The sequence below is a fragment of the Triticum aestivum genome, chromosome 3D (genome assembly GCF_018294505.1).
Source record: "Triticum aestivum cultivar Chinese Spring chromosome 3D, IWGSC CS RefSeq v2.1, whole genome shotgun sequence".
Classification (NCBI taxonomy): domain Eukaryota; kingdom Viridiplantae; phylum Streptophyta; class Magnoliopsida; order Poales; family Poaceae; genus Triticum; species Triticum aestivum.
Genome location: NC_057802.1, coordinates 68184921 through 68200067, shown reverse-complemented (window position 1 = coordinate 68200067; position 15147 = coordinate 68184921).

Below are 15147 nucleotides of genomic sequence, written 5' to 3'. Positions count from 1 at the left end.
GCTCCGCGTCGTCCCCTTCCTAGGCCTCGCCGTCGTCCACCGCCGTGGTGCTCTCCGCGCGGCGTGGTCAACGTGGTCAAGGAACGACTTCCATCGGAAGAGTACTGTACGTGGAGAGGCTGACAGCTGGGTCCACGGCCACAGCCCAGTTTTTTTGTGATTTGCCAAGTAAGTCGCTTTGTCAGGCCTGTTGGGCTGCAAATCTTTCAAGACGAGGAGAGCTTTCATTCGGCTGGCCGAGAAAATGGCCCATCAGTAATGAGAAATGGGCTGTACATTTTTAAAACACATCAAACCGGCAATTAGTTTCAAATATCTTTTTTTTCATTTCAAGATTTTAAATTACATTAATTTTTATGCGTGGAGAATTTGTTGGATTTTATATTGATATACATTTATTTTTAAAATCAGTTTGAATGTGAGTCGAAATTTCGGGATTAAAAACAGTTCGGACCGCACCGAAATATGCAAAATTTCGTATAATTTTTTAACCGTGGCCACAATATGGGCTGTAATGCTAACAAAAAGAATATGGGCTCCAAAAAAACCTTAAGAATTAGCAAATGGGCTGTAAATTATTAGAAATAATGGCAGATGGGCTGTATGCTGTTTTCCACAGATTTGAGGCTTTCCTAAAAAAAGGTTGACGCACAAGCACTGACTGTTGGATGTCCATCCAACGGCCGTCGTGCTTCTTCAATCTCTGCTCTTCCTGCTCCAGCCGCTCAAACAAGCGCCGGCGGGACTGCCTGCTCCCTCCTCCCCGCGGCCGGCTGTGCTGCCGCGCAGGCCTCACCGCCCCACCGTACTCCCATCGCTGGCCTAGCCATCCCTCTACTCACCCACACCTGCTGTTATTCTCCGGCGACGGCAGACGAACCAGTAAACCCTCGTACAGTCGTACTCCCCTCCGCGTGGGAAACAACTGCCGAGTCTTCCCTGCCTCCGTGTCGTCCCCTTCCTAGGCCTCGCCGTCGTCCACCGCCGTGGTGCTCTCGGCGCGGCGTGGTCAATGTGGTCAACGACCGACTTCCATCGGAAGAGTACTGTGCGTGGAGACGCTGACAGCTGGGTCCACGGCCGCAGCAAGGAAGTGCCTCCTTATTACGCGCAAAATAATTATTCCTCCACCTGACAGCGGGGACCCACCGGACGGGCCACCGTATTTCGCGAAAAAAAACGTTTCCCCCCTGACTGCTGGGACCCACCAGCTACACCTTCGCACGCAAGGAAGTGCGTCCGGGCAAAAAAACAAAACGATTCGCCCCCTGACTGCTGGGACCCACCAGCTACATCTTCGCACGCAAGGAAGTGCCTGACAGTCGGGACCCACCTGGTCGAAGCGTACGTAGCGTTGTCATTCTGGTCGCGAACGTGTACGTACATATATACTGGTGGATGTAGAGGCGCGCACGTGTCGTAGTAGAGGCGCGCACGTAGCATGTACACGTACGTACAGCGGCCAGGGTGCAAGAAAGAAAATACGGCCACGTATGTGTACATACGGGCGGGGTCTCAAACGCTTACTCGCGCATACGTACGGCGAGGGCTCATTGACATGGCTGGGTCGGAACGGAGAAACATCGTCGTCGTCGTGTTCATGGGGAGGCAACGGAATGTGTCATGTTCATGGGGAGGCAACGGAATGCGTCGTGTTCATCGGGAGGCAACGGAACGCGTGGGAGCCAACCGGCTGGGTCAGAACGGAATGCGTGGTCGTGTTCATCGGGAGGGCTTGGACGAAACAGGCGATGGAAACGAGGCCTGGCGTACCGCACAACGGAGGAAACGGACCTCCTACGTTCGGAACGGGGTCCTGTTGATCGGGAGGGGTGTGGCGTACCGCAAAACAGAGGAAACGGACCTCCTACGGTCGAAACGGGGGTCCTGTTGATCGGGAGGGGTGTGGCGTACCGCTGGATAAAACGGACCTCCTACGGTCGAAACGGGGGTCCTGTTGATCGGGAGGGGTGTGGCGTACCGCAAAATGGATGAAACGGAGCTCCTACTGTCGAAACGGGGGTCCTGTTCATCGGGAGGGGTGTGGCGTACCGCAAAACGGGACTCCACGGGATACTGTTCATCTCCACCGTCGACCTCCTCCAGCCTCCACGGGCTCCTGTTCATCCAGCCTCCACCGCGCGCTACTCCACCGGCTACTATTCAACTACCCCTCCACGGGCAACCCTCCACCGTCTACTGTTCATCCAGCCCTCCACACCACGGGGTCCTGTTCAACCACCCCTCCACGGGCACCCCTCCACCGTCTACTGTTCATCCAGCCCTCCACACCACGGGGTCCTGTTCAACCACCCCTCCACGGGCACCCCTCCACCGTCTACTGTTCATCCAGCCCTCCACACCACGGGGTCCTGTTCAACCACCCCTCCACGGGCACCCCTCCACCGTCTACTGTTCATCCAGCCCTCCACCACACCACGGGGTCCTATTCATCCAGAGGCAACGCCACCGCTCACTGTTCATCCTACCCCCCCGCAACGCTCACTGTTCATCCCAGAGGCAGCATCGACCGGCTTCAGTTAGCAGCAGTAGCGAAGGAATCGCTCAATCGGGTTCAGTTAACAGCCATCGACCGATCGCTCGGGTTCAGTAACGCGTAGCCTGCAGTGCAATCGCTCGGGTTCAGTTAGAGCCCAACGCCTTGCTCGGGTTCAGTTAGAGCCAACGCCTCACACACACGCGCGTACGTGTATGAGAGAAACACGCATCGCTCGGCCCCCGACCTCCCACCGTAACCGGGAACTCCCTGAAATTTTCCTCGCCCTCGCTTCTACCACGGTTTTTTCCGTCATGGACGGCCCAAAGAATGTCATGCAGCTACGTCTCCGGCCCGCCCAGGCCGAAAAGCCCATTTTCTGTCATGATTTTTTGTCATAGAAGTAGGAGCCCACCACATCTATGATGATACCGGGTTTTGTCACAATTATCGTCATAGAAGTGTCATATGTATGACAGATTTTTTTTTCGTTCGGCCCAAAATGTCACGGATGTGTCTTTTTTTGTAGTGCGTCCGGGAAGCCGGTGCTGGGACCCGCTGATACGTCTCCGTCGTATCTATAATTTTTGATTGTTCCATGCCAATATTCTACAACTTTCATATACTTTTGGCAACTTTTTATACTATTTTTGAGACTAACATATTGATCCAGTGCCAGTTCCTGTTTGTTGCATGTTTTTTGTTTCACAGAAAATCCCTATCAAATGGAGTCCAAACGGGATAAAAACTAACGTACATTTTTTGGAATATTTGTGACTTTTGGGAAGAAGAATCAACGCGATACGATGCCCGAGGGGGCCACGAGGCAGGGGGCGCCCCAGGGGTCAAGCGCGCCCTGGACCCTCGTGGCCACCCCGTAAGGCAGTTGGAGCCCTTCTTTCGCCGCAAGAAAGCTAATTTCCGGATAGAGATCATGTCCAAAATTCAGCCCAATCGGAGTTACGGATCTCCGGTTATAAAAGAAACGGTGAAAGGCCAGATCTGAGAACGCAGAAACAGAGAGAGACAGAGAAACATATCCAATCTCGGAGGGGCTCTCGCCCCTCCCACGCCATGGAGACCATGGACCAGAGGGGAAACCCTTCTCCCATCTAGGGAGAAGGTCAAGGAAGAAGAAGAAGGAGAGGGGCTCTCTCCCCCTCGCTTCTGGTGGCGCCGGAACGCCGCCGGGGCCATCATCATCACCGCGATCTTCACCAACACCTATGCCATCTTCACCAACATCTCCATCACCTTCCCCCCTCTATCTACAGCGGTCCACTCTCCCGCAACCGCTATACCCTCTACTTGAACATGGTGCTTTATGCTTCATATTATTATCCAATGATGTGTTGCCATCCTATGATGTCTGAGTAGATTTTCGTTGTCCTATCGGTGATTAATGAATTGCTATGATTGGTTTAATTTGCTTGTGGTTATGTTGCTGTCCTTTGGTGCCCATCATATGAGCGCGCGCGTGGATCACACCATAGGGTTAGTTGTATGTTGATAGGACTATGTATTGGAGGGCAAGAGTGACAGAAGCTTCAACCTAGCATAGAAATTGATGCATACGGGATTGAAGGGGGACCAATATATCTTAATGCTATGGTTGGGTTTTACCTTAATGAACGTTAGTAGTTGCGGATGCTTGCTAATAGTTCCAATCATAAGTGCATAGAATTCCAAGTCAGGGATGACATGCTAGCAGTGGCCTCTCCCACATAAAACTTGCTATCGGTCTAGTAAAGTAGTCAATTGCTTAGGGACAATTTCGCAACTCCTACCACCACTTTTCCACACTCGCTATACTAACTTTATTGTTCTTTATCTAAACAGCCCCTAGTTTTTATTTACGCGCTCTTTATTATCTTGCAAACCTATCCAAAACACCTACAAAGTACTTCTAGTTTCATACTTGTTCTAGGTAAAGCGAACGTTAAGCGTGCGTAGAGTTGTATCGGTGGTCGATAGAACTTGAGGGAATATTTGTTCTACCTTTAGCTCCTCGTTGGGTTCGACACTCTTACTTATCGAAAGAGGCTACAATTGATCCCCTATACTTGTGGGTTATCAAGACCTTTTTCTGGCGCCGTTGCCGGGGAGCAATAGCGTGGGGTGAATATTCTCGTGTGTGCTTGTTTGCTTTATCACTAAGTAGTTTTTATTTTGTGCTCTTGTTTTCTATCTTTAGTTATGGGTAGGAAACGCAAAATACCAAAAAAATTAGTTGTACCTACTATACCAATGGTTGAAGAACCATTCAAAATCTATCACACTCCTAAAGCTTTTTACTTGGATCATCTTCGATCCCTTTGTGCTCGTGCTGAAACCGCAACTAGCTTAGTTGAGGGCAAATCTTTAGATGAGCATGCTTGTTATGTGCGACACCGCTTATCTCAAAAAGGGGAACTTTTACTGGATCAAATTCATCGTTTGCAGTGTTATGATTGGAATTTATGTGAAATATATGATGTTACTTGTTGTTCTGAAAACCCTAAGAAACACCTTCCCTACCAATGTGAGTTTAGCGATAATGGAATCGTATCTTCGTATGCTAAGGGTGTTTATAATTACTATGATGTTCAACAAATTGAAGAATTTGTTGCTTTTAAGGGTGCTTATGAAATTGCTTCTTTGATTGAAAAGTATGATGCTACTCTTTACAAATCTGAAATTTTTGCCATACTTAAATATTGTTATGATAATTATGCTTCTAATGCCTATGTTAAACCATATATTGAGGACTCCTCCGCTGTCCAAGAAGAGACTAATATTTTGCAGGAGTCTATGGAAGAAGAAATTGATGAAACTGTGAGCTCATTGGATGAAAAAGATGATGAGGAGAGCGAAGAACAAAAGGAGGAAGAGCGGATTAGCTACCCGTGCCCACCTTCTAATGAGAGTAACTCTTCAACTCATACATTGTTTAATTTCCCTTCGTGCTTACCGAAGGATGATTGCTATGATGATTGTTATGATCCCGTTGATTCTTTTGAAATATCCCTTTTTGATGATGCTTGCTATGCTTGTGGCCAAGATGCCAATATGAATTATGCTTATGGAGATGAACTTGCTATAGTTCCTTATGTTAAACATGAAATTGTTGCTATTGCACCCACGCATGATAGTCCTATTATCTTTTTGAATTCTCCCGACTACAGTATATCAGAGAAGTTTGCCCTTATTAAGGATTATATTGATGGGTTGCATTTTCCTACTACACATGATGATTTTGATAGATATAATATGCATGTGCTTGCTGCTCCTACTTGCAATTATTATGAGAGAGGAACTATATCTCCACCTCTCTATGTTTCCAACATGATAAAATTGCAAGAAACTGTTTATACTATGCATTGGCCTTTACTATGTGTGCATGAATTGTTCTTTTAGGACATGCCGATGCATAGGAAGAGAGTTAGACTTCGTCATTGCATGATATATGTTACTTTGTGCTCACTACATAATCACAAATCATTGTTAATTAAAATTGGCTTTGATATACATTGGGATCCGGGTGGATTCATTACTTGAGCACTATATGCCTAGCTTAATGGCTCTAAAGAAAGCGCTGCCAGGGAGACAACCCGGAAGTTTTAGAGAGTCATTTATTTCTGTTGTGTGCTTTTATAAAGTTTAAAAATAAAAATAATGTGCCAAGGTTTGCCTTTAGGATGTTTACAATGCTTGTTGGTTTGTGCGGTGCAGGACAGAAACTTTGGCTGTAGTGCGCGATTTTACATTTTGTACTGGAACGTCAAAAGGTTCTGAAACTTTTTTCACTGTCTTTATATACAAATTATTTATTTTTCCTAATTTTTGCAGAATTTTTGGAATACCAGAAGTATGGTGAATGTTCAGATTACTATAGACTGTCCTGTTTAAGACAGATTCTGTTTTTGATGCATAGGTTGCTTGTTTTGATGAAACAGTCGATTTCTATCAGTGGATTAAGCCATGGAAAAGTTATATTACAGTAGCTACAATGCAAAAACAAAATATGAATTGGTTTGCAACAGTACTTAGAGTAGTGATTTGCTTTATTATACTAACGGATCTTACCGAGTTTTCTGTTGAGTTTTGTGTGGATGAAGTGTTCGAAGATCGAGGATGTCTCGATGTGAGGAGAAGGAGGAGAGGCAAGAGCTCAAGCTTGGGGATGCCCAAGGCACCCCAAGTAAATATTCAAGGAGACTCAAGCGTCTAAGCTTGGGGATGCCCCGGAAGGCATCCCATCTTTCTTCAACAAGTATCGGTATGTTTTCGGATTCGTTTCGTTCATGCGATATGTGCAAATCTTGGAGCGTCTTTTGCATTTAGCTTTCACTTTTCTTTTATGCACCATGCTGGTATGAGATAGTCCTTGGTTGATTTATAGAATGCTCTTTGCACTTCACTTATATCTTTTGAGTATGGCTTTATAGAATGCTTCATGTGCTTCACTTATATCATTTGAAGTTTGGATTGCCTGTTTCTCTTCACATAGAAAACCGCCATTTGTAGAATGCTCTTTTGCTTCACTTATATTTGTTAGAGCGTGGGCATATCTTTTGTAGAAAGAATTAAACTCTCTTGCTTCACTTATATCTATTTAGAGAGATGACAGGAATTGGTCATTCACATGGTTAGTCATAAAATCCTACATAAAACTTGTAGATCACTGAATATGATATGTTTGATTCCTTGCAATAGTTTTGCGATATAAAGATGGTGATATTAGAGTCATGCTAGTGGGTAGTTGTGGATTGTAGAAATACTTGTGTTGAAGTTTGTGATTCCCGTAGCATGCACGTATGGTGAACCGTTATGTAACGAAGTTGGAGCATGAGGTATTTATTGATTGTCTTCCTTATGAGTGGCGGTCGGGGACGAGCGATGGTCTTTTCCTACCAATCTATCCCCCTAGGGGCATGCGTAGTAGTACTTTGCTTCGAGGGCTAATAAACTTTTGCAATAAGTATATGAGTTCTTTATGACTAATGTTGAGTCCATGGATTATACGCACTCTCACCCTTCCATCATTGCTAGCCTCTTCGGTACCGTGCATTGCCCTTTCTCACCTCGAGAGTTGGTGCAAACTTCGCCGGTGCATCCAAACCCCGTGATACGATACGCTCTATCACACATAAGCCTCCTTATATCTTCCTCAAAACAGCCACCATACCTACCTATCATGGCATTTCCATAGCCATTCCGAGATATATTGCCATGCAACTTCCATCATCATCATATACATGACTTGAGCATTTATTTTCATATTGCTTTGCATGATCGTAAGATAGCTAGCATGATGTTTTCATGGCTTGTCCGTTTTTTGATGTCATTGCTACGCTAGATCATTGCACATCCCGGTACACCGCCGGAGGCATTCATATAGAGTCATATCTTTGTTCTAGTATCGAGTTGTAAGTAAATAAAAGTGTGATGATCATCATTATTAGAGCATTGCCCCAAGAAAAAAAAAGAGGCCTAAATAAAAAAGGGGGGCCAAAGAAGCCCGCAAAAAAAGAGAAAAGAAAAGAAAAGAAAAAGGGGCAATGTTACTATCCTTTTACCACACTTGTGCTTCAAAGTAGCACCATGTTCTTCATATAGAGAGTCTCTTGAGTTATCACTTTTATATACTAGTGGGAATTTTCATTATAGAACTTGGCTTGTATATTCAGATGATGGGCTTCCTCAAATGCCCGAGGTCTTCATGAGCAAGCAAGTTGGATGCACACCCACTTAGTTTCCACTTTAAGCTTTCATACACTTATAGCTCTTAGTGCATCCGTTGCATGGCAATCCCTACTCCTCACATTAACATCAATTGATGGGCATCTCCATAGCCCGTTGATTAGCCGCGTCGATGTGAGACTTTTTCCTTTTTTGTCTTCTCCACACAACCTCCATCATCATATTCTATTCCATCCATAGTGCTATGTCCATGGCTTGCGCTCATGTATTGCGTGAGGGTTGAAAAGGCTGAAGCGCGTTAAAAAGTATGAACCAATTGCTCGGCTTGTCATCGGGGATGTGCATGATGTGAATATTTTGTGTGGTGAAGATGGAGCATAGCCAGACCATATGATTTTGTAGGGATAACTTTCTTTGGCCATGTTATTTTGAAAAGACATGATTGCTTTATTAGTATGCTTGAAGTATTATTGTCTTAATGTCAAATGATAGACTATTGCTTTGAATCACTCGTGTCTTAATATTCATGCCATGATTAGATTATGTGATCAAGATTATGCTAGGTAGCATTCCACATCAAAAATTATCTTTTTTATCATTTACCTACTCGAGGACGAGCAGGAATTAAGCTTGGGGATGCTGATACGTCTCCGTCGTATCTATAATTTTTGATTGTTCCATGCAAATATTCTACAACTTTCATATACTTTTGGCAACTTTTTATACTATTTTTGGGACTAACATATTGATCCAGTGCCCAGTGTCAGTTCCTGTTTGTTGCATGTTTTTTGTTTCGCAGAAAATCCATATCAAACGGAGTCCAAACGGGATAAAAACTGACGGAGATTTTTTTTGGAATATTTGTGATTTTTGGGAAGAAGAATCAACGCGATACGATGCCCGAGGGGGCCACGAGGCAGGGGGCGCCCCAGGGGGTCAGGCGCTCCCTGGACCCTCGTGGCCACCCCGTAAGGCGGTTGGAGCCCTTCTTTCGCCGCAAGAAAGCTAATTTCCGGATAGAGATCGTGTCCAAAATTCAGCCCAATCGGAGTTACGGATCTCCGGTTATAAAAGAAACGGTGAAAGGCCAGATCTGAGAACGCAGAAACAAAGAGAGACAGAGAGACAGATCCAATCTCGGAGGGGCTCTCGCCCCTCCCACGCCATGGAGTCCATGGACTATAGGGGAAACCCTTCTCCCATCTAGGGAGAAGGTCAAGGAAGAAGAAGAAGGAGGGGGGCTCTCTCCCCCTCGCTTCCGGTGGCGCCGGAACGCCGCCGGGGCCATCATCATCACCGCGATCTTCACCAACACCTCCGCCATCTTCACCAACATCTCCATCACCTTCCCCCCTCTATCTACAGCGGTCCACTCTCCCGCAACCCGCTGTACCCTCTACTTGAACATGGTGCTTTATGCTTCATATTATTATCCAATGATGTGTTGCCATCCTATGATGTCTGAGTAGATTTTCGTTGTCCTATCGGTGATTGATGAATTGCTATGATTGGTTTAATTTGCTTGTGGTTATGTTGCTGTCCTTTGGTGCCCATCATATGAGCGCGCGCGTGGATCACACCATAGGGTTAGTTGTATGTTGATAGGACTATGTATTGGAGGGCAAGAGTGACAGAAGCTTCAACCTAGCATAGAAATTGATGCATACGGGATTGAAGGGGGACCAATATATCTTAATGCTATGGTTGGGTTTTACCTTAATGAACGTTAGTAGTTGCGGATGCTTGCTAATAGTTCCAATCATAAGTGCATAGAATTCCAAGTCAGGGATGACATGCTAGCAGTGGCCTCTCCCACATAAAACTTGCTATCGGTCTAGTAAAGTAGTCAATTGCTTAGGGACAATTTCGCAACTCCTACCACCACTTTTCCACACTCGCTATACTAACTTTATTGTTCTTTATCTAAACAGCCCCTACTTTTTATTTACGTGCTCTTTATTATCTTGCAAACCTATCCAAAACACCTACAAAGTACTTCTAGTTTCATACTTGTTCTAGGTAAAGCGAACGTTAAGCGTGCGTAGAGTTGTATCGGTGGTCGATAGAACTTGAGGGAATATTTGTTCTACCTTTAGCTCCTCGTTGGGTTCGACACTCTTACTTATCGAAAGAGGCTACAATTGATCCCCTATACTTGTGGGTTATCACCCGCCGGGTGTCAGGGCTCGCCGGGTTCTCCAGGCGTGGGACCCGTCGGGTGTAGGGGCACTGTTGGCCGTCTTGTCGATCGTCAAGGAGTGGCCGGGTTGAGTCCGCTACAGGGGCGCTCCGTCAGGTCGCCGCTTGCTGGCGTCAGCAGTAACGACAAGTGCACTGTGGCCACGCCAACCCTGGTCAGCGGGTAGGTGAGGCACTGTTGCCACGCCCCGGCTGACCAGAGGCGTGGGAGGGGCACTGTTGCCTTGCTCATCTCTGAATGAAGACTCGTCCCATCGTACGGCTTGGATGGGACGGGAGCTGACCCGCGACCGGTTGGGGAACATGCCAAAGGGGATCTGGCTTGTTGGAGAAGTCTTGGTGCACCGGGTTCGGCTGCCTTGCGCCGGCCGTCGGGGCCAGGTTGAGGAATTCGGCCGGGTCGAGGGGCTTTGGCCGGGTCGAGCGACCCAGCGAAGCGTGAGCCGGCTTGAGGGGCGTTGCTGGCCCCGTTGTTTTTGAAAAGGATCCGGGTTCCATTGCCTGCCTGGGGTTCATCCCCCCGACACTTCAGAATGTCTCAACCAAGCGCGATGACAGTAAAATGAGCTGGAGATGATGAACATGGTCCGCGGTGGAGGTGGCCATAAAGACGGACAAGTGTGGATGACTCCCAACCTGAGGAACAACCACAACCAGACACCTAGTAGATAAACATGGATCCGGACGACTACTGGTCACCGGGTGCCAACCCAAATAAGAAGAGGGGACATAATTTCTCCATCGAGGATAATGAATTGTTGTGTGAGGCGTGGTTGGCCACTGGTATTGATCTGTTTCATGGCATGGAGCAAAAAGACGGGGCATTTTGGCAAAGTGTGCATGATTGGTTTCACGAGCAAAAGTACTACAATGTGTACCGCACCGGAAGTGATCCATGATCGCAATCCGAAGTCGCTCGGCCATCGATGGTACAACATTCAAGAGGTTGTCAATAAGTAGTGTGGCTTTTTACAAACAAGTGCATGACCAGTGGCCAAATGGTGCGGCACTCCAAGAGCAAGTAAGTTGTGTGGCTTGTTACTCCACGTGTTAGTCATTTGGCCGGATTTGCTCAATGTTGCAACTTGTTGACAATGTCATTGTCTTCCTTTGCTAGCCCGCACACGTGTGCACATTGTATCCCAGGACAGGGGAGAAGCACTTTCTCTTTTTACATCGGTTGATGAAGTTGAAGGAGCAAAGCAAGTTCCTCGCCTTCGCTGCCAATTCCCTCAAGACTGCCACAACCAATGAAGAGGAAGGTGGTGATCCAACCATTCCAACAAAATGAAGGAATTGCTCTAGCCACGAAGGTGACTATGGGCTGGGGAAGTGGAGTTGGAGAAGGAGAAGCAAGAAGGGGCGGAGTCTAAGATGATGGAGAAGTTTGAGGACATTATGGAGAATAAGGAGAAAGCAACTGCCAAGTGTAAGGAGGTGGAGCATCAAAACAAGGTGAAGCGGTTTGACATGTTCATGGACGTGCAAAACAAGAAAGTCAAGCTCGAAGAGAAGAAGCTTGAGATCAAAGCCACTGCTTCACATGACACCAATATATTGTTCGTGAAAACGTAGAAGCTATATCCCGGTGCGGCGAAGATTGTGCAAGAGTGTCGTGTGCTTCCTCGCTTCCTGTCAACTAAGAAAGTGTTGGGGCCCAAGTGCAAGGGTTTATAACAAGCAATAATTTCCCTTAAGTTACCTCAAGGTATATCAAAGCACATAAGTTTAGCAACACGCCTGATGATCGGTACCTGCACACACAAATACAAAACTGCCTTGGGCCCCAACATGACTAGTGAGGTTGTCAGTCTCACTAGATTGCTAGTTAAAACGATTAAACGCACATGTGCATGGAAAATTTGTTTGCAATGAAAAGTAAAAGCAAGGAATTGAAAAGAGTGTTTGATCGAGGTTGAAAGAACATAAGAGGAAGATGGACCGGGATCCATAGGTTCACTAGTGGTTTCTCTAAAAAAAGCATGGTGTGCAACTATAGTTGTGCATCGATTAAGTTGCAGTTTTTGTTACTATGAGTATCCATGGCATAATCAACATATGAGCATCACATCTATCCAACTGCATCTATAGCTAATACTTCACTCAAGACCGCTATCCATCATTCATCTTAAAATATTAAGTAAAACAGAGTATTGCAATAAGTATGATGACATGAAGTAGATGATATATTATCTTCACCATGTGTTCAAAGGACAACTACGCAACCATCTTTTTATCCCTAGTAGCAACAACACAATACAAGTCTTTTCCACTTTCTGTCACTACAGTAGATTAATTGCAAGATTGAACCCAACTATCATACACAACTCCCACTTGAATATCACCCCTCAAACTTTGTGTTGTTGATACTAGGGATAAAAAAATGAAGAGATGTATTTTCTTTACCGTGTCAGATCATAACAAGACCAAAAATTCTAGACTTACAATCAATTATGGGAGTTTTACGGACCTTTTCATGTATACTAAACCTCTCCCTCCTAAATTTCAGGGAGGGCCCAACTTCCTCAACCGAAATCAACCACAACCTGCCACGTCTAATCAGCGCGTAAAAACCCTGTATGCATCCTATATGTGGAGCATTACTCTGACAGGAGCAAAACATCAAGCATGGTTGTTACATCAATAACTTTTTTATTAATAATAATATATAATGTTACAATAGGGATTTTCCATGAACTATGACCAAGTTGTTACTGGACATAATGATTTAAATATTAACATCATTAGTACCAACAATAAAATGCTTATCGTTCGCACCGAAGGATATGCCGTTTTGTGCTAGAAAATGATAGGTCTCAATCGTTCACGCAGGGTAACGATAACCACATGTTTATCACCATCATGTAATTTAGGGCATAGTTTCCCTGCATGAACGATTGAGACCTATCAAAACTGAGGCAACATAGAAAAAATGTCTATAGTATAAGATTTGTTTTGCCACATTAAAATGATCGCATGTTTAGTTGTGGTGATCTATACTTGCATCGTATGTAGAAAACCGAATAAATGTATTTTTTTAGGCCACAACTAGCCAACGCATGGTTGCTGACTAGCGGCTTGTACACCTAAAAAGGGAAAAATAATGTCCCACATTAAAATAACCTCAGTTTAAGATAACATTAGGCGACTTGGTGTTCATAGTAGCCAACATAGAATGGCATTGGGCTAATTAAAAAGTCATGGTAAGGAACTTGATATGAAGTTGCTATATGCAAGACTAAAAGGTGCCTCCTATAGCAGCAAAGTTGCTTCTTTTTATAATGTGTCTAAGCATATACAAATGAGATCTGGTTTTGAAGAGCTTGCCGAGAGATACCTAAAGGTGAAAATGGATCTCGATTCGGAATCTTTTATCAAAAGTTATAGTTTTAAAAAATTCTGCAAAGCAAAATTAAATGCACAAGGAGACATAGATCTACCCCATGCAAACCATCGTACTATTGACATATGCCACCTCTTGTGAACTCATTAATTATGCCTATTGACGAGATCACAATTTTGTCTTAATTGCGCGGCTGGGAGGTTGTGCGCTTGTCTACGCCAAATCGTGCAGCTACACGGAGAAGCAATTATTTTTCTTTATCATGTCAAATCACAAGAGGATAGGAAATGGTAAGTCCGATCTTTTACATCAATGATGTGTTCAAAGCATAGGCTCTCTCCACCTTGGTTCTAAGTGGCACACATGCATTTTGAGGTTTTAGTTTGACTATAAGTTTTACCAATATACCATGGTTTATGTGTCACATAAATTATACCTTTGAGTTTGCTTTACAGATAATTTACAAAGATATAATTTGTGTTACATGGTACTCGTGCATTATTAATGACATTAGCGGCCAACGTTGAATTCCGAAATATGAAGGGGTCATGTGCATAGAGACCGAGTGAGTAACCAACAAGCTATGTTGTACAAACCAACAAAGTATGTTCTATTTTCATAGTAAAAGTTGTTTGAATCTAACCTCTTGGTAAAATATGTGATGGAAAACAAAATGTGGCAGCATCTAAGTAACAAAGTTACTAGTGGTTGATGGTGGTAGATATATTAGGATTTGACAATATTGCCAATCCCACATGTGGTTAGAGGTGTATTTGTATATTTGTGAAGTTTGTCGGTGTCACATATGAACTCAACATCAACTTCAACCTTTACAAGTAGGAACGTGAATTCACCAGCAACTCCAACATTTATAAATAGGAAAGAAAAGATGTGTAATCAATTCCAAAAATATGAGTTGTCTATCCATTTTCGTGAAGTAATAAAAATATCCTAAGTCAGTCTAGGTTTCCATCATACCATAGGGTTCTTTACGAAGGTGTGTAGACAACACCTTTGATACCGTGTCATTGCACAAGCAAACAACATAAACCCATAACTAGAGATGGTGAAACAAAGGAGAAGAAGAGGATGCATTGAGAGATAAAAATAGAAGGAACTAATTAGTTGTTCTTCTGGTCTTCTCCTTAGCTATGGAAGTAAGAGAAGATCTCATAGAGCATGGCACCGGGAACATGGTGCGGTTTATAAAGAGAGCTCTAGAGCGGAGGCACAATGCGAACAAGGCTGCCCTTGAAGGTTCAAATTCAACCTTGACTACATGTCAAGCAGTTATTTAGTGAACACTTAAAACGAGGCACACAATTGCAAAGCAAATTTCTTTTAGAGAAAAATGCCAAAGAAAATGGGTGGTTAAGGGGTTAATTGCGCAGGATTCTTCCACAAAACTAAGAGGAAGTTCCATGTA